Here is a 19,257-nt window from a genome sequence, read left to right as displayed (position 1 = left end):
GCTCAATGATTTTTGTTCTGAGTTTTGGAGTTGTTGGGTGAGGTTGCTTCTAAAACTACAGAGATCTGGATAGATTTCAAAGAACCAGTTCAAACATGTAGTACCCATGTCATCTCCAATTCCTCTCTAAGGCCATATGCCCTTTTCAGTTTGCTGAGCCCTGAGCCTGCCCTCTTGCGGGTCGCCACTGCCCCTCTGTTGCTAACTCCTCTGCACACTTACTTAATGGGTGTTATCTTTGATGAGCCCTCTGCACACCTGCAATGCCAACTGCACCTTCCTCCTTGACACTCTCTACATTTGGTGAATATGTCTCTATTTAATCCTGGTTTTTCTTTTACTTCTCTGCTGATTCTTTCTCAGATTTTCTGTCCTCTGAACATTCTTTCAATAGTGATGCTCACGTCTGTTCCCTTCGCATCACAAAATGTTGCCAATTATTAGTAATGTTATTCCTTTCTTCCTCTACCAACATGGCAACAGCTAAAATTCCACCATTAGACATTCATTTCTTTATGGTTACTTTGAATAATATAATATCCTATATGTAGGGGATACTTTACTAAACTACTAATCTGTTTAAATACACCTGCTTTTCAGAGCCACTCTGGTCTGTGGAAGGTGGGGCACAGCGCATCATGGCTCCCTAATTGAAAGCAACTAAGTAAGAGGGGGAAGAGGAGACTAAAAGGGAGGCACAGAACACCCAAAATGATGTTTCCTTTTACAGTTTTGCTAAAGGTTGTTGCTCTTTACCAAAATTTTCACCAAGGTTCAGTCTTTATTGAGGACAGAACTTTTCAGAGTGAGCGAGAGGTTCCATCTACTATTGCTGCTAATTACCTAATAGTCCCTGAGACGTCCCAGCTGTCTATAGTACTTCCTCACTTTTCTCATAGACGTCAATCATTCAATAAGATTAACAGCCACTCTGATTTCAGCAGCAGAGCAAATATTAGTCAGCCCCGTTGCTTAGAGCAATACAGGATCTGAACAGCAACAGAGAGATTTACTTAGCGCTTTAGGGAACCGTTTCTTGAGATAAATGAACAAATCCCTAACTGGGTTATAGTAATCATACCTACCCACAAGGGTTGATTTTGCCAGTGAAAGATTGAAAAGAGAATTTCCTTAGATAAATCCAATTAAGTTTATATTGAAAGATAGAACAGGAACTATAAAGGAGAGACAGCTCAGTCTTTTGAATTGAGTGCCGGATTATGAAACACAGTTGCTACAACCTCTTCTTGCATCTTTTTTTTTTCTTTATTGATTTTTAGAGAGAGAGATAGAAACATTGATGAGAGAGAATATCGATTAGCTGCCTCCTGCATGCCCCCCACTGGGGATTTGGCCCACAGCCTGGGCATGTGCCCTGACCAGGAAATCAAACTGGCGACCTCTTGGTGCATGGGTCGACACTCAACCACTGAGCCACACCAGCTGGGCTCTTCTTGCATCTTTATTCACTCTTTCTCTGGCCCTGGAGAGTCCCTTCTCCTGGATGTTTCCAGCTACTAAGGTAAAATTAATTAATCCTGCCAATGACATAAGATGATGTTCCTTAAAGCATAAAAATAGCATGAAAATATAGTGCCTAAAGTCTTCTGGAATTCAGCTAGAAGAGGCAGATTCTCTAGTGTAATTACAGTAAATTACTTTATAGCTAAAGTTAAGGAGCTAAAGTGAGGACTTCAGACAATGTCTGTGTTTAAAACAAGCAGCCCTGCTTCTCCGTTGGGCAGCTCCAGCCTTCCTGTCGTGAATTGGGTTCCGGCAGGTGCTGGAGTCCCTGATGAAGCTTGAGAAACTATTTTCTGAGGAATAATCACCAGGATTTATGTGCCAGCCACTGTTTTGTTTGTTTGTTTGTTTGTTTTTTAAAAAACAAAACAAAACAAGAAAAAAAAAAAAAAAGCATATAACTGGTGTTAACTTACTTAAAACTCTTTACAACATTTTAACTAGATACAATTATTAACTCCAAATTAGAGATGAGAACATTTAGACACACAAAGATAAAATATTTTACCTGAGTTCAGAAACCTCTGAAGTGGCAAAGCTGGGTCTGAGCTTATGTTTTCACCATCAAGCTGTATTATCTCCTTAAGTTTCCTTGAAAACGGTTAGGACTCCATTAGGAGATAAAGACAGCACAATTGGAGTGTAATGGGTAAGGAATGGACAAGAAAGTGGAGCAATCTCAATCTTTTGTTCTTGATGGTCCTTCCGTTAAAATCTCTTAACCGTCTGCTGTGTGTGAACTGTGATGTGAGGTGATGGGGTGTTCCTTGCCCTTATGGGGCTTCCAGTATGACGGGGAAACAAAGGAATAGCTAACAAGTGAAGTGAAAAGGGTGTACGTATATGATGGTGTACAGGACAAATGGTATGAAAGAAAGAATCATAGGACATCAAGGCACAAACCTGCTTCCATAAGGGGTCAGCAAAGGTTCTTTGAGGAGGTGGCAGTGGACCTGGAACTGAGGGACGAGGAGTTAGCAGTGAGAAGTCTGGGCGTGGGGATGCAGAGTGGAGGGGAGGAGAGTGTTTTACGCTGAGGGAGCACGTGGGCAGTGGCTCGAAGAGGCGTGGATCTAGTTCGTATTTGAGCAAACAAAGGACGGCCAGCACTGGTGTGTCTGGGCAAAGGACAAAACTGATTCCCTTTTTAGACATCATTGCAACTCAAGCATTTACTTAATATTTCCCTTTAAAATAATGAACCTTTTATGATTTTTAATAGTTTGCCTATAGAGAATGCAAGCATGGAATTTAAAAATCATTGTGTAGTGTGGAGGGAGATTGAAAGGGGGTCATGGTGGTGTCGGCCCTGGACTGAGGGGTGCTCCCATGGCCTGTAGGCTTTGTGGATGCTCAGTCTGATGCAGAGAGACAAGGTCATGGCAAACTGTCAGCTTTCTATTCACAATGAAAAGACCCAGAGAGGTTGGATTGTGCCGAATGCACGGGTGCATCTGATTTTGCTCCCTCGGATCTCAGGGCACCTTCTGAGAACTCACTGGACTCTTTGGAAAACGTATATGATTACTGTCTGTCTTGACTGCTCAATTCGACAAGACATCCCCAAGTCTTTTACTAGAAAAAAAATTAACCTGTCTCTATCAGTTCCAAAAAGAATCAGTAGAATCCCTTATAAATCTAATATATTTTCCTCTAAATCTGTAGAGTTTTTTCCTCTAATTTTTTTTTACCAGATACTCTTTTCAACTTCCCTTTGGATGCCATTTGATTTTTATCTGTGAGACAAATGGATAGTGTAACTCAAGTTAGCAAGCACTAGCAGGAATTACGGCACCTTTAACTGATTGACTTTCCAGAAACAGACCTTTGAAAAAGTAGAGACAATCTGCCTTCTCAAAAGTCTAATCCAGGACCATTTTCTCTCATACTCTTTTTAGAGCTAACCTGGAAATCTCAAACAGACTGTTATGTATGTATACACACACACGTGTATACATGTATACACACACACACACACACACACACACACACACACACACACTTAAATTAACCAGTCAAGTGCAGTAGAGAGTCTCAGGCAAAGGAGAGATTGACAAACACATTTAAAAATGCATGGAAATCCAAGAATAGTGTATTCATTTTTAGAAAGAGAAGAAAGGAGAAGAGGGAAACAATGATGTGAGAGTACAACATTGATTGACTGCCTCTTGCATGCCTCCCACTGGGGACTGAGCCAGAAATCCCGGCATGGCCAGAACTTGAACCAACGGTCCTCCGGTGCACGGATTGACACCCAACCAACTGAGCCACACTGGCCAGGCTTCCACCATTGCTTTTGAGAGAACTACTAACCTCTGTAGAATAACTGTCATATGGATGATTTTGACAAGTGGTTCTCAAATTTTGGTGGAGAGCTAATAAAGAACATGAGGATCAAGCTCATTGAAGAAAGACAGGGCCTGGGCATTTTCATTTCATCAAGTCCTCCTAGTGATTCTGACATTCACCAAAGTTTGAGAACCACTGATTTTGGAGATTAGAGAGAAGCAAATGTAACAAGCACCCAACTATCAAAAATGTTTCCTAACTAGGATCACATGGTAAATTGGTTTTGTCTTTGTTGTCTGAGACCTGAGTTCCTATATGTGCTCTCCTGCCTACTAACTGTGGGAGTTAGCTAAGTCACTTAACTTGTGGGGCTAAGACGTCCTCATTTGTTAAATAGAGATGATAATGCACCACATTGAGGGGTCATGGGTTTAATGAGATGAGGCGCTTCACAGGAGGTGGCTGATAGATGTCAGCTGAAGTAGATTCTCATCCTACATTTGAATGTGTTCATTTATCTAGAAACTTCTAGACACAAAACTTATGTGGATTTTACTCCATGAAAACTCTCTCAAGACTTTTCTGAGAGATTCCAGATTTCTTGAGGGTAGGAACTGAACACATGACTGCCATTGCATTTACCCATGACACTCAGTAAAACTTTTGACACAAATGCTTTGATTACATAACACATAGTTCCTGTGCCTTAACTTACAACCCCCCGCTGGTCTCTTGCATCCATTCAATAACCTGAGTTGACTTTCCATAAAGGGACTGAGGAAATATTGTTTTACTGGAGTAGAAGCTATTTTTATTGACTGTGAACAAATCCTCGTAACTTATGACCAAAGTGCTAGTTAATCACAAACATGGGTCACAGTTACTGAACTATGCTTCTGAGTTAAGCCAGTCTTTCACTTTATATTAAACTAAAAAAAAAAAAAATCTTACTATGTAGTTACATAATTTTGTATAGACATCAAAGTCTCCAAAATGCCGGATGCTTAATAATAAGTTTATTGTGCATTAGTCATTATGATGATAATACTTTTACAGTAATTATTCATAAAATGACGACTCTATAGGGTTATGCAAGTAACAGAGAAACAAACTCAATCTGGCCTCTGGTCTAGCGAGCAGTACAAAGAAGGAAGTGTTGGAGGGCTGGAAGTGGATGAATGAAAGCCCCAGAAGAGAAAATAAGCAGCAGCATCATTCATGACCACCCTGCCTGAAAAATCCCATCCTCAATAAGCAAAATCGAAGCCACAAACCTAAATGAGAGACAGCCCGGGAGCAAGCCTTGTGTTTCTCTGGTGTTCCTTTATTTTGTTCTGTGACCTCAGAGCAGGCTCTACTGCTTTAGACCACAGAGCCCACATCCCTCTGCCTCATTTCCACACCCCAAATTCTCTTTTCTTATTTTTTTCTCTCCCCCTCTTTTTGTCTGATCTCTTTTTTTCTCCAGTGAAAGAACTCATTAGTAAAGAGTTATTCCAGAGTCTCTCTGTTAAGACTCCCCCTTTCCTTCTCCACAAATACCCCTCAGATCTTCAGGTTATGGATTATTTATTTATTTATTTATTTATTTTTGGTTCGTGCCCCTAGAGGGAACCGAACCCGGGACTCTCTGGTGCACAGGTCGACGCTCCAACCGCTGAGCCAAACCGGCCAGGGCAGATCTTCAGGTTAAGAGTGGATGATAATGTCATTTGACATTCGAAGTCTTCCACAGTGACAGCTGACACCAGTGGGAGGAACTGCATTCAGAGACACTAGAAAAAACTTAACACAACTTCGGACTTCCCTTCAGTCTGTCCGAAGATTTATTGATTACAGTGGCCAGAAGGACAACATTAACCCCTTGAATTTTAAAATGTTAACAAAGGTCTTCTGTGTTGTGCAAGGAAATGTTTACACTCATTTATGTTTTGAAGGTTTTTATCTTCTCCCATTGCACAGAGTCAGATTTCTCCCCTCACGAGAAGTGGAACACGGAAAAGCGTCCATAAAACTAGGTTAGTGATCAGAAATCAATGTCAGTGTGTCCATGTTTCCCATCGAACTTATGGCAGCAGCAGGAGCAAGTATTGTCATTCTCTGACCCCATTCCATTGTTTTTTCTTTTGCTTTTAAAGGTGACGTGCCTATTTGAAAAGTCTCTTTGGGGGTGGAGCTTGGGCACAGTATTTTCTAAAACCCCCCAGGTATGTAGCCAGATGTGTAGCCAGAGTGGAGAAATATTGTTTCCAAGGAAGTGAATGAGGAAGCACAGGAGATTCTTTAAGTTCTCAGGACAGAAGAGTCCCTGCCTCAGCCCTGCTGGTCTCTTTCGACCCTATCATTATGTTGTACTACTTTTTTTCATAGCATTAATTGAAATGATCTTAATACACGTGTATGTCATTTGTGTATGGTCTCTGTCCTTTCTTAGGAATGTAAGCTCTAGTAAGTCCTGAATGGTATAGTTGCTCTATGTTTGTCAAATTAATGAATGTAAATCTATTAAACATCAGCTTTCTCATCTTACAATAATCAAAATAGCCCAGCAGATGTGGCTCAGTGGTTGAGAGTTGATCCATGCACCAAGAGGTCGCAGGTTCTATTCCCAGTCAGGGCACATGCCTGGGTTGTAGGCCAAATCCCCAGTGGGGGGCATGCAGGAGGCAGCCAATTGATGTTCTTTCTCATCAATGTTTCTATCTCTCTCTCCCTCTCCCTTCTTCTCTAAAATCAATAAAGAAGAAAAAAAAATTTTAAAAACTCACAAAATACTACCACTACCTACCCTTCTAGATTGCTGTGATGATTCAAGAAAATCATGTCCATGTAAACTAATGTGGATAATGTGAAATGCCTAGAAATGTTATTACCAAAAAATATAAAATAAAAATCAATGTAACCCAAAATGTTTCCCTTGATAGCTCCCAGATGAAAATGTTCAACATTAGGTTCCCTTATTTGGCTTTTGGCTGACTATTGTTAACATGTAAATTGCTTACCTGGGGTGAATAATATTAATTAGATAAGTTTTTGTCACCTAGCAACCGCTAGCAACCCTAAAATACAGAATAAGTGAATTCTGAATGGAGCGTGAAATGCAGCGGCTGGGCACTGCCGGCAGGAAGAGCTGGCCGGAGGCTCCGGAGGGGAGGTGCGGCCAGGACACTGAGTGTCTGAGACCAGAAAAGGCACAGAGGAGTATGTGAATGACAAAGTCGCTGAGCCTGAACTGGAGAGATCTTGGGTTAACTTTGGTCAGACAAGTGAAGCAGTCATGCTTTTAGTCAGCATAGGTAAGTACCTTGTGAGCTAGACAGCTGCCATATTTTGTATCATTTAATCTTAGGGCACCCCCTGATGTCTTATTATCCTGATTTTAGAAGAGGGAAAACGGTAGTTCACAGAAGGTAAGTCCCTAGGCGAGCAGCCCAGTAGTGCGATAAGGACACTGAATCCACAGAGGCAGGATGAGTCAGAAACCCAGCTCCAACCACCAGCCCTGGGACCTCGGGCAACTTCATACATCTCCATGCATCCGTTTCCTCCTCTGTACAGCAGGGATGAGAATAATTATAAGTATCTTTTAGCATTTTCATGATGATTAAATTAATTACTACCTCACAAATGACTCAGAATACTGGAATAGAGTGGATACTAATCATAGATAAAGATACACAGTGATAGGGCGAACCAGAATTTTTAAACCTATAAAACACACACACACACACACACACACACATGTATATGTAAGTGTGTGTATATATATGTATATGTATATATATGTATATGTATGTGTATGTGTATGTGTGTGTGCATATATATATGTATATCTTGATGGATTTTCACACACTGAACACACTCATGTAACCAGCATCCAGACAATGAAACAGAATTTTACCAGTACCTAAAAGCTCCCCTCAGACTCCCTTCCAGTCATATCCTTACCCCCTCTGAAAAGTCTGACTTCTAGTGATAGAATAGCATTTCCTGTTTTTGTAATTTATATAAAAGGAATCACACAATCTAGAACTTTTTCTATCTGGCCTCTTCCACTCAACATTATATCTATGAGATGTATTCATGTTGCTGTGTGTAGATAAAAATCCTTTATTCTCACTGCTGTATAGTATTTCATTTGTAAATTTACTACAGTTTATATGTCCAATGTACCATTGATAGGCATCCGAATAGTTTCTAGATTTAAGCTTTTACCAATAGTATTGCTATAAACATTCAGCCAACACTGTTTGCTGAATATGTATACTCATTTTTATTTTTATATACCTACAAGCGGAATTTCTGGCTCATCAGTTATGAATACAGTCGGCTTTAGAATATAGTATAAAATAGAAAACAGATGTACAAAAAACGCTCTCATTGGTAGAGTATGGGAATTCCATTTCTTTGTCTTTTTTTTTTACTGTATCTGTTTGAAGGATAGTGATATTTCACTGTGGTTTTACTGTGCATTTCCTTGACAATTAATGAAACTGAACCCGTTTATTGGGCTTTGGATATCTTCTTCAGTAAAGTAACACCAAGATTTTTCTAGGTCAAAGCCTTCTGCCCTCTCTCTATATATATCCGTGCTTTAAAAAACAAAACAAAACAAAAAACCCCCACAAACAAACTGCCTTCCTCCAAAACTTTTCATGGAATTGTAAGTCCTAATTTAGAAACCAAAGGTACTTACTATTTTTATTTTGTATTCACGTTTTTCTTTTGTACTTTACAGAATTACCTTTGGTGATGGAGGGGACAAAGGGGGTCTTCCATGAAGAACATTTTTGTTCTTTCTTCAGTTGCCATTCAAAGTGAGATTAAAAATTTATCTTGGCTCAGCAGCCCAGCTCAGAGCTCAGAGGAGGGGGAGGGGAAGACAATGAAGAAAGCTGACCTACTTCTGGAGGCTCCGTGACACCATTTACAGTGACTGCGAGGTCTTTTCCCGGCGTTTAGATCAGAAACTGAGCCGGGTGGGAGTGCGGGGAAGAAGGCTGGGTGTATGTGTGAGAATAATGACAACACAGAAAGTCCGTGAGTATTTTATATGGGAAAACAATGGTTGTGGTGAGTTTTAAGCTTTATTTTCACTGTTCACGAATACAGATGCACCTGTTTTCTGCACTTCCTCCAAAACTTTTTGCAGCAAAACTATGTAGGAAAAGTTGCTAATTATAAGACATATCACTTGTAAAACACATAAGTTGTTCCTATTTTTCTTTATACTCACGAGTACACAGGAATACCACCACATCCCTTACCATAACTTGAATGTATAAACAGTTGCATTTTTATCATTCAGGATACAAATTTTTATTCTCAGCCTCAAAAGCTAATTTTTTTCTTGCTTTTTAGGTAGAACACTAAGCTTCCCTTCATTCGCATAAAAAGAGTTTCAGCTAATCAATATATCTTCTTGGCTTATGTTCAAAATGCACAGTTTTTCTTCTCCCGGATCTGAAAGAAATCTCTTCCTTAAGGACCCTTCTCAAATATAAATTTTAAAAAATAATTTATATTTTAGTTTGGGAAAGTTGAGTAGGAAGATGCACTTTGAATCACCTGTGCCCATCTGAACATTGCGGAAAACAAAATATACTTTAATGGTTCTAACTCTAGGCATTAGCCCTATTCTCACCTCTCCTTAGCTTTCTCTCTATTGACACATTAAGCTTCATAAACAAAGTACCCTTGGATGACTGTCATGTTTTTGGAGGGTAACACACTATTCACTGCAGGTGGCCGGCCCCAAAAGTATTCTTTGCTCCTGGTGTACTCTCAGCACATTGGACCTGGAACCACATGGACACAGATTTTCCTGAACTATTAAACCATGTGTCCTGTTGCCAAGAGTGGTAACTGATGTTAGGAAGATGCTTTTTTTTTTTTTTTTTTTTTTTTTTAGCTCCAAAGGTTTGATCATATTATATTATTACTACAGGCAGGCCTACTGTTTTGCTGATTCTGGAATTTTTCTCTACATTGTATTGTTAGGGGGGAAAGTGTAATGTCCTCAGCTTACATTTTCATCACTTCTCCTTGACTCAGCAATTATACTTAAATTTATTTGTTCATTCAATTAGTAATTAAATACCTACTATAGGCTGAGCCCTAGGGAAATTGTGATCTATAAAATAGACATAATCTATGGATTCGCAGAGCTCACAGGCCAGGGGTGAAGGAGGTGGCAATAAAGAGGAAGCCTATCAGTGTGTATTTTACCAGAACTTTAGAGCTTTGAAGGAAATACAGTACATGCAGGGACGTGAAGGACAAAGGTGGGGCTCCAGCTACGTAGAGTGGTCCGGGAAGGGCTTTCTGACTTTGCAGAACTGACAAGAAGCACAGGTAGCAGCAGCACAGCATCAAAGGGAAGAAAAGAGCAAGTTGAAAATGGGGACTTATTGTAACACAAGAACAGGACAACTGCGCCAAGCGATGGCACAGAGCTCCTCACCGTGGCATTGCTTATCGCGCCGAAACGCTGGGAAATAGCCTGTATGTCTTAACCATCAGGGGATTGTTAAATGAATTGAGACTCATGCTCACCATTTAAAACTGTGCGTCCATTAGAAATAAGATTGAAAATGGATGGTAGTAAAGTCTAGTTCTGAACACAGATTTCAGAGCAAAACTGCCTAGGCTCATACTGAGGTTCAGTAGCAAATTACACAATAACACAGAGGTCTGTTTTAAGATTTACATAAATTAATATATGTAAAGGACTTGGAAAAGGGCTTTTGCCTATGAAGTGCTATTGTCATTATCATCTATATTTGTTGACTGAGAAAGCTGGCTATTGTGGAATCTAAAATGTAGGTTATACAACTATACAAATAGTATGTCTAACATCTTTTAAAAGTCTTACATGAGAAGGACAGAATATAATAGAGAGGTTTAGTGGTGGTTATATCTGAATGATGATTTTAATTTTCCTGTATTATTTGCATTGCATTTCAACAATTAGCCTGTATTATTATTATTTTTTTATCCTCACCTGAGGACATTTTTCCATTTTTTGCTCAGATAGAGTGGGGCGTGGGGAGAGAAAGAGAGAGAGAGAGAGAGAAACATCGACGTGAAAGGGACACATCCAGTGGTTGCCACCCGCATGACCCAGCCAGGGCTGGGGACAAATTGCAACTGAGGTACATGCCCTTAGCGGGAACCAAACCCGGGTCTCTCTGGACTGCAGGCCGACACTCTAACCAGTGAGCCAAACCAGCCAGGGCTAGCCTGTATTATTTTTATAGTCAGATAAACTAATAAAGTGAGTTCCCTTTTATAAAAATACATGTTTGTGTTTCCATTTTTAAATCTTCCAGTGAAGTGAGTCCAAAGCATATTTTTACAGAAAGCATATGTATGCAGAATAGAGTGGCAGTACCTAAGGTCATGTTTTTTCATGACTAGTCCCCTCCACTGTTTCATTCAACATTAAAAAATGCTTTCTTTTTTTTGTCTTCTTCCAATTTTTATTAATTTATTTTTGTTACAGATGTTTCTCCTTTTTCCCCCCAGACACCCTCCTCCCCATCCCGCTTCCCCCTGACCCCCTAGCATTGTTGTCTATGTTCATTGGTCATGCACACATGCATGTAAGTTCTTTAGTTCATCATATCCATGGGCTGAGCACTATTGTAGGCACTAGGAACATAGTGATAAATGTAATGACACCTCTCCCTATAAACAGCTTACAATCCAGTTGAGATAAACAGAAAAGTAATAGGTACATATCACTGTCAAAAGAGGCCCCATGCCCGGCCGGTATGGCTCTGTGGTTGAATGTTGACCCATGCACCAAGAGGTCGCCAGTTCAATTCCCGGTCAGGGCACAGGCCCAAGTTGTGGGCCAAATATTCAGTGGGGGCCATGCAGGAAGTAGCCAATCGATGTTCTCTCTCATCAATGTTTGTATTTCTCTCTCCCTCTCTAAGTAGATGTAGTTGTGGGTGGACAGCCCGATGAGTGTGGAGAGCAATGGGCACTTCCATAGGGCTGCAGCTTCCCGTAGACAGAGGAAGTGAGCCAGGAGATGTTGGAGAGCCTGAGTTCCTGGAAAGACTTCTCTGCCATGTCAGGGGATTTGAATTTAATCCTGAAGACAACGAATGGGGAGCCAATGAAGGGATTTTAAGAAGATATACGATAATAATGAGGTGTGCATTCAAATGAGTTATTAAAAAGAATGATACAAGTCTGTGGGAGAAATTCAACATTCTTTTATTTCTGGTGGAGGAACCACCTCCTGCATCTGAGACATGGGAATCACTGCTTGACAAGCTAGGACTGAGTCACAGGGCAAACCTGATTTCTGTTACAGAGTCCATATGAAACTTGGAAGCTCCTCAAATATTCATTTGACACGGCAGTTTTGAAGAATACTAAAGCAATTCACTTTGGCATGACTGGTAAGATGTTCATACCTTGTTTACTAGATCTGAAGAGAAAAATAGATTTGAAAGGTTCCTTATATAGTCATGACTTTCTCTTAAGATGAGATGGCAAAGTCTATATGGTATTGTAATTTCAAACAAAACCCTCTACAGCTGTCTTATTTAAACAACTTAAAAAGTATCTAAGTAGCAAAATGGTTTTCTTTTTTAGTGATGCCACAGTACACATGCATTTAAACTCACAGCAAAACATGATTTATGGCCCCCAAAAACCTTTCACAGAAGTCTTTATTTGCTCTTAATAAAGAGCTGTCACAAGTTTACTGTATTATTTTTCAAATGGCTATAATACAATTTTTTACTTGATTTATCAAAAATAGATAGGCAAACCTCCACAATACTTTTGTGGATTTGGACAGCATATTAATTGAGTACTCACAGTAGAACAGCAGGAAAAGGAAGGGGGTTGAGAATAAATTCGAGACCACCTAGAATTACATGGATTGCCTGGGAACCCTTCAGGAAAATGCAACCTTTTCAAGGAACAAGATAATTCGAGTTGAGGCAATGAGAATGGAGGTCACTCCACACTTCATGGGCAGTCAGGTTACCAGGCAAATGGAATTAACCACAATGAAGAGAAGAGGAGAAGACTAACATCGTGACCTATGAATTCACTGAAATTAAGAATTTGAAAAGGCTTGTTAAGTCTTATCCAACCTCTCTCCTGCATCAAAGTCTTTTCTTGAAGCCTATCTACCTTGCTGTTTTATTTAATTTGTTCTTCAATTATTCAGTCTTCAAGGTTTCCTTTAGTATATAAGAAAATATTCTAATTCAACCAACTTAACTTGTGGGAAATAATTGGTAGATTTGTATTTCAGGATTTGGCCTTAGTAGATGTTTAATGAATAACTATATTTCAGTGAATGGGTATGTAGAATGTCAACAAATAATTATAAACTTGAGCAGTTTTCATTTCCATATAAATAATTCTAAATCTGCACACCATATGACCAAAGTAATTAACAAAGTAGTACAGTGACAGAATTCTGTTATCCTGAAGTAATCAAATTATGGATTAGAGGAGCTTATTATAAATGTCAACATATACATTATGCATGTAAAAGATCAAGAAAAAAATAGGTACAACATTCAGTTTAATTTGATTCCATTATATTTCTAGCTCTTCCTCACTAAACACAGTATAAATCAGGCATATAGTACCATTATAACCTTTTTAGAATTTCAGAAACAAGACAGAACATAAGTATTATTGTTTACATAACTCAGGGTCGGTGAAGCTTATTGATAATATTTCTGTTACGGTCTGTTCTTGTGTCTTTGAAGTAACTTTTAGGAAACTATAAATTTTGCAGAGCTAAAGGAATTTCTTCTGGAAGGTCTGCTTGTTCTTTCCCTGCTTTCTGTCCCTGTTCTACATGACAAGTATTTTGATAATGAGAATGAAATTCTATTTAAACAAACCAACCAATTAATAAACATAACTTGTTTTACTTCATTTCAGCCTTCTGGAATTTCTGATCAGTTCAACAAAGCCTTATTCTAAACCCTAAGGGTGACTCTGTCTTGAAAATAGCTCTTCTGGGGCAGACCAACCTGCTCAAGGTTAGGGGGCTCCCAGGTACCCAGGATCCAAGAAGGCTGGGTTCTACTTCCAGAAAACAAACGCAGTGCCGTGAAAAATGCCATTCTCCTAACCATCAATGAGCCTAAATTCCTTCCTTAAATGATTTGTTTACTATCTTTCAACTAAGACTATAATATTGAATGTACTTGTAGCACTAGTGAAAGGATATTTTTCTTTAGCAGCAAATGTTTATTGCTCATCTTACAGCCCAAACTCAGGGGGATAGTCATGCTCCTACAACTGCAATGATGTTGAATTTTAAAATGGTATGTTAGGACATATTTTTTTGTGTGAAATTCATAATATAGGTCTTAATAGGAACATTGGTAGTGGCCAAAAAGACACTTGCTAGTGAGATGTCACAGACATTAAATGAGCAATTTCTAATGATTGCTCACATTGCATAAGCAGAAGATTCAACATTAGGATACACATAATAAGGAAGATGTACAATGATAAAGCTCATTTCAGGCACACTGACTGTTAGTTGTTTTGAGCTCCTCTCATGTATCAGCTTCCTGAGAGGCACCAGTAATTTGAAGATGAATAAGACATGGCCAATTTTGGGAGATGCTTAAAGTCTATTCTCTTTAAGGTTAAGTAGAAATTCACCTGGAAGACTGACTATGGGAGGGAGGGGGAAGGGAAAGAGCTAAAGCCAGACTGAGGGGTTAGCAAGTGAGCATGTGTGTCGGGGGAAATGACATCAGTTCTCTGAGGCCGTAATGACGAAAGCCTGTGGTAGATCACTGGGAGGTGAGTCTGGAACCAGGTGCTAAGAGGCCTAGTAGAGCCATGTGAACAAATTTATCCAGAAAAGAAGGGCGAGTCATTGAAGGAATCGTTGTACAAGGGAGTGACACGTGGTAAAACATTCAGACCACTTTTTCTGCAAATATGCCAACGCTGGAGAAATGATTTCTCTGCTGACTCAGAAAACATGGAAACAACCTCAAAAACAGGTGTTTCTTTTCTGGTTAAGAGAGTATATTGGCAAAATTTAAATGGTGGTCCATAGTGGTAGGACCCAAAATGTTTTGTGCCTCATTGCTACTCAACAGAAACGACATAGCACAAATACAGACAAGGTCTATGATATACCCCCAAATATTCTCTTTTATTTTCTTATGGTGAGGAGTTTTCCTGAGACTGTGTCATGTAATGTCCTTCTGTTTCAAAGTGATTTCACTTTTCAGGGTCATCTAACCAGGTTCGGCTCTGACAGGATGCTGACATGTTAGCATCCATGACTGAGGGAGGGTGTCTGCAGACATTCCTCCAAGGTGAGACCTACTGCAGAATAAACCCATCAGTCCTGTAGATGATTACTGTAGGTAATCTTATTCTAGTCTCAAAACAAAAGAAAACAAAACACACACACATATGAAGCCCCAAAGCCTAACTCAGTTAAAGCAAGTATACAATATCATTTTTAGCATAATCTGTGACATTGTCAAGCATGTTTAAATGTTTTCTCATGAGCACATACAATAATACTGTCTTCAGAAACGAGGAAATATATTTTTTTGAGAATCCTGATTATTTATGCAGTTTTTCAACCCTCTCTCAGCAGCATAAGAATGGGCCTTGGGCCAGAGTACTTTCTTATTAAAAAAAAAAAAAAGTAAAAGTGCTCATGGCTGGTGATGGCTATAACCTTGTGTGGGAATGTCTTTGTGTCAGGCTCCATGTGAACTCCTTTGTTCTGCTGAAGTGTTTGTGTCATATGGCAAGTGGCCAGCTCCACTGCCATATCTGTCCCTTGTAGGGAGGGGTGGTCCTTTGTTCTGGGGCACAAAGGGGATGCATGTTGGCCAATGTGGCCGCTGGCCATGGGTGACTGACACCTACTACTGAGGCTGGTCTTGCTCCATTCTTCTCTATGTGGGTAAACTGCAGTTCCATCCAGTGATTGATCACATTGTCTTTTCCTTGGCGATTACTCCTAAAAAGAGGCAACATATGCTAATTGCTCAACACTGATTATATGCTATTTTTTTTAAGAAATTATTTTGTAGGCAATAATAATGGCATTATTCAAAACAAAGTCAGATGACTACAGAATCTGACTAAGAACCCAAGAACTTAGGTCATAATTTGGCCATTGCTCCTCATCAAGTATCACAGGAAATTTGTACATAGAACTCCTAAACTCCAATGCAGAACTCTCCAGTGAACTGGGAGGGGCCTCAGGTGGAAACTTATGGCTTAGAAAAGGTAGATTGAAAAGATCAAGAGCCCAAGCCAACTGAGGGGCCACTGTGCTCAAACCCTAATCTCAGATCTCAGCTCTTATCTGGGGCCAGCCCGAGAGCTCGAAGAGAAAGTTTGAGGAAACAACATTTTCCGCAATGCCTTCTACAGATTAAGCCTTGCACAGGTCTTCTGAGGCCAGGACATCAGGAACATCCCTGAAGAAATAGCATCCCCAAAAAGAAATACAGATAGACCATTACAATTCTTCCAGGAGGAAGTGAACCACCTTCACTCTGGGGGCAAAGGGTAGGAGAAAGCAGAGGAAACCAAAGCAAACAGAAAATTAGGGGCTCCTGCCTAGTATATTATAAAGAAGTCCATGGAAAGTGAGAGACTGTGAAGGTCCCTCTTCCCCTTCTCTTCTCTGCTGTGGACAGTGAAACAGTCCATCACGCCTACAACTCAGTGACCAATATATCCTTAAGTATGTCTACCAGGCCTCTTTGGTGGTAGAGTGAAATCCTTGATTTTGACTAAGTTCTTTTAAAGGATCACATATAAATGTGTAGAGCAGCAATTTTCAACCTTTTTCATCTCAGGGCACACATACACTAATCACTGAAATTCTGGAGCACACCCAAAAATATGTATTTTTTTGCTGATCTGACAAAAAATAGGTATAATTTGATTCATTTACACCAGATGACTGTTGTTGTGTTGGCTATTGTCATTTTTTATTTGACAGTCTAAGGGAAAGAGGCCAATGTCCCTGACTAAATAGTCAGCTCTTGCATGTTTTAAAATTTCTTGCAGCACACCAGTTAAAAATAGCTGGTGCAGAGGTATTTGAGAAGGAATGAGGATTTCCAACTTCCTTCCACTAGAACCCCCTAAATTGTGGAAACATCGTATTTTCTTAAGATTAATCTTTACATTATTTACATTATTATCCACAGTGATTTGGAGGCAAGTCTTATATTTGACACGTATCTTTTATGTTTCTTTAAAGGTCTTATTAAATTAACGTTGCAACTCTTAATCACTGGAATCTTTGAACTGTGGAAACAGTGAGAGTATAGGAATCAAGTCCTATTTCCCACTCTCAGATATCTCGGATTTAACCTTCCGGACCTTGGGTTTGTAACATTAGTCTTGTCACCCAAGTGCTATTAAAGAAATGGTTCTGAAGGGCAGTAGTGCGTCAGCTTGTCTCTTGTCAACTATATATCACTCCTCATCCTTGGGGACAAGCCTGGACTCCACTTCCTGGGATCCCTTGCCAGCGAGGTTCCAACAGCAATTGTTCTAATGGGAACTGCTTGCAGGAAATATGAGCGCAGAAGAGGAGCAGCCCGGTGAGCACTGACAGGTGCCTATGGAAGATGTGGCCACCTGCTTTCGAGGTTAAGCACCTGTGAGTCACTTGGAGGTTGCAGACAAGATCAATAGCTTTTCTGTGATTCCTGTACCTCCAGAGTTACTGAAAACCAGCAGTGATTTCTCCCCTGACCTTTACTTCTGCAGCACTTCCAACACTTATGTCAGCCTCTGATTCTCTGTTTGAAGTGCTTCAAGTGACTGAAAACAAGTGACAAACACATTCCTCTTTTACCTATGCAACACCCCTCTGCCTTTAGCTAACACAACTTTTTAAAAAGCTAGGGTGGGGTAAGCTTTTTGGAGGCTGCTTCTGTGTTAGAGAAGAGATTACAGAAAGACAGGATTATTTTTTAGCCTTATTTAGTTCCCTTGTCTCATCCAATTATTTTTATTTATACTTCACGCTCCTATCTTCAGATTTCTCCACTATCCCACATGGCTGTATAATGATAATTGCAGTAACATTTAACATCTCTAGTTCTTAATACTTTTAAATTCATGCTTATAGATATCGTCCCACTTGATCTTCACATTACAACTCGAATGATATGGCATTGGATTTTTCTATTTTATAGATGGGAAACTCGAGAGCCAGAGAGGTTAAATAATTTATTTGAGGCCACATAGAAAATCGGGGAGTGTGCTAGGATTAAAATTCAAGATTTTTTTTTTCTTTATTGATTTTTAGAGAAAGAAGAAGGAAAAGGAGAGAGAGATAGAAACATTGATGAGAGACAACATCGATCAGGCTGCCTCCTGCATGCCCCCCTGGGGATCTGGCCCACAACCTGGGTAAGTGCCCTGACCAGGAATCAAACTGGCAACCTCTTGGTGCATGGGTCGACGCTCAACCACTGAGCCACACTGGCTGGGCTAAAACTCAAGATTTTTGACCATTACTTTTCCAGGATGTCTGGCAGCCTGCTACTATCTCATCGAGTAAGATGGCAACTGTCTGCATACAAGTTCCCTGATCTGGGAACATTTTCTATGGGATAAGCCCCATTACCTCTGAGTCACCATGGTTCTTTTCTGTGAACAGAATCCAAGTCTTTGTCAGTGCTTTGAATCTCATTATTCAAATTAATATAATAAAACCAATGGGTAAGTGCAAGATCATTGTAGGGGCAGCTCTATGATTGTTATTTGGCATCTAATATATTTGGTATACTGGAAAAGTATAATAGTAATGGGAATGAAAATATATCATTATCTCTGACAATCTATCTATGGACAATACCAATTAGTCAGTGGCATAATATCTACTAAATGAGTTTTCCTATCAGAGGGACTCCCAGGATTTAAATTGAACTCTTTGGCAGGGTAATTTGAAGGGTACCCAACTAAGAATCAGAGGAACATAAATGTTTGCTTACTCAAAGATATGCTTTTCAGAATGAAGACAAAGGAACTGGGCAATGTTGAGAGTAACAGACCACAGGCTATACTTCATATATGAGTAAATGAAGAATGTGGAAAGCTCTTGGGATTAATCTTTTTTTTTTTTTTTTTTAATGATGAAAATAAATACAGCCAAGACTCTACTAAGAGAAATGCACATTTAAACCTCAAAAGGCACTGCTTTCTATTAATTCAACATTTCCACCTAAGGGTAGTATATTTTAAATAGAAACAAATAAGAGAAAATATGTAAATTGCAATAGGTTAGCAAGGCAAATAGATTACTAAGCACTTAAAGCAATGATAGAGGTATTGAAAATCTGTAGACACTTAGTTTTGACTAAAGATATAGATGTATATCCATGTACTGATATGCATTTCACACCTAAATAAGGGAACATATTTTTTTTTATC

The 19,257-nt window shown here is 39.5% G+C and overlaps 1 protein-coding gene across 1 annotated transcript in view; it reads right to left on the bottom strand.

Moving 5' to 3' along the window:
- TRPM3 (transient receptor potential cation channel subfamily M member 3) overlaps positions 1 to 19,257 on the bottom strand; it is a 497,295-nt gene that overhangs the window by 315,316 nt on the left and 162,722 nt on the right. The window lies entirely within an intron of this gene.

The sequence above is a fragment of the Molossus molossus genome, unplaced genomic scaffold (assembly GCF_014108415.1).
Source record: "Molossus molossus isolate mMolMol1 unplaced genomic scaffold, mMolMol1.p scaffold_m16_p_14, whole genome shotgun sequence".
NCBI lineage: Eukaryota > Metazoa > Chordata > Mammalia > Chiroptera > Molossidae > Molossus > Molossus molossus.
The sequence above is the reverse complement of the archived record's forward strand: the minus strand, read 5'-3'. Positions and strand labels throughout refer to the sequence as shown.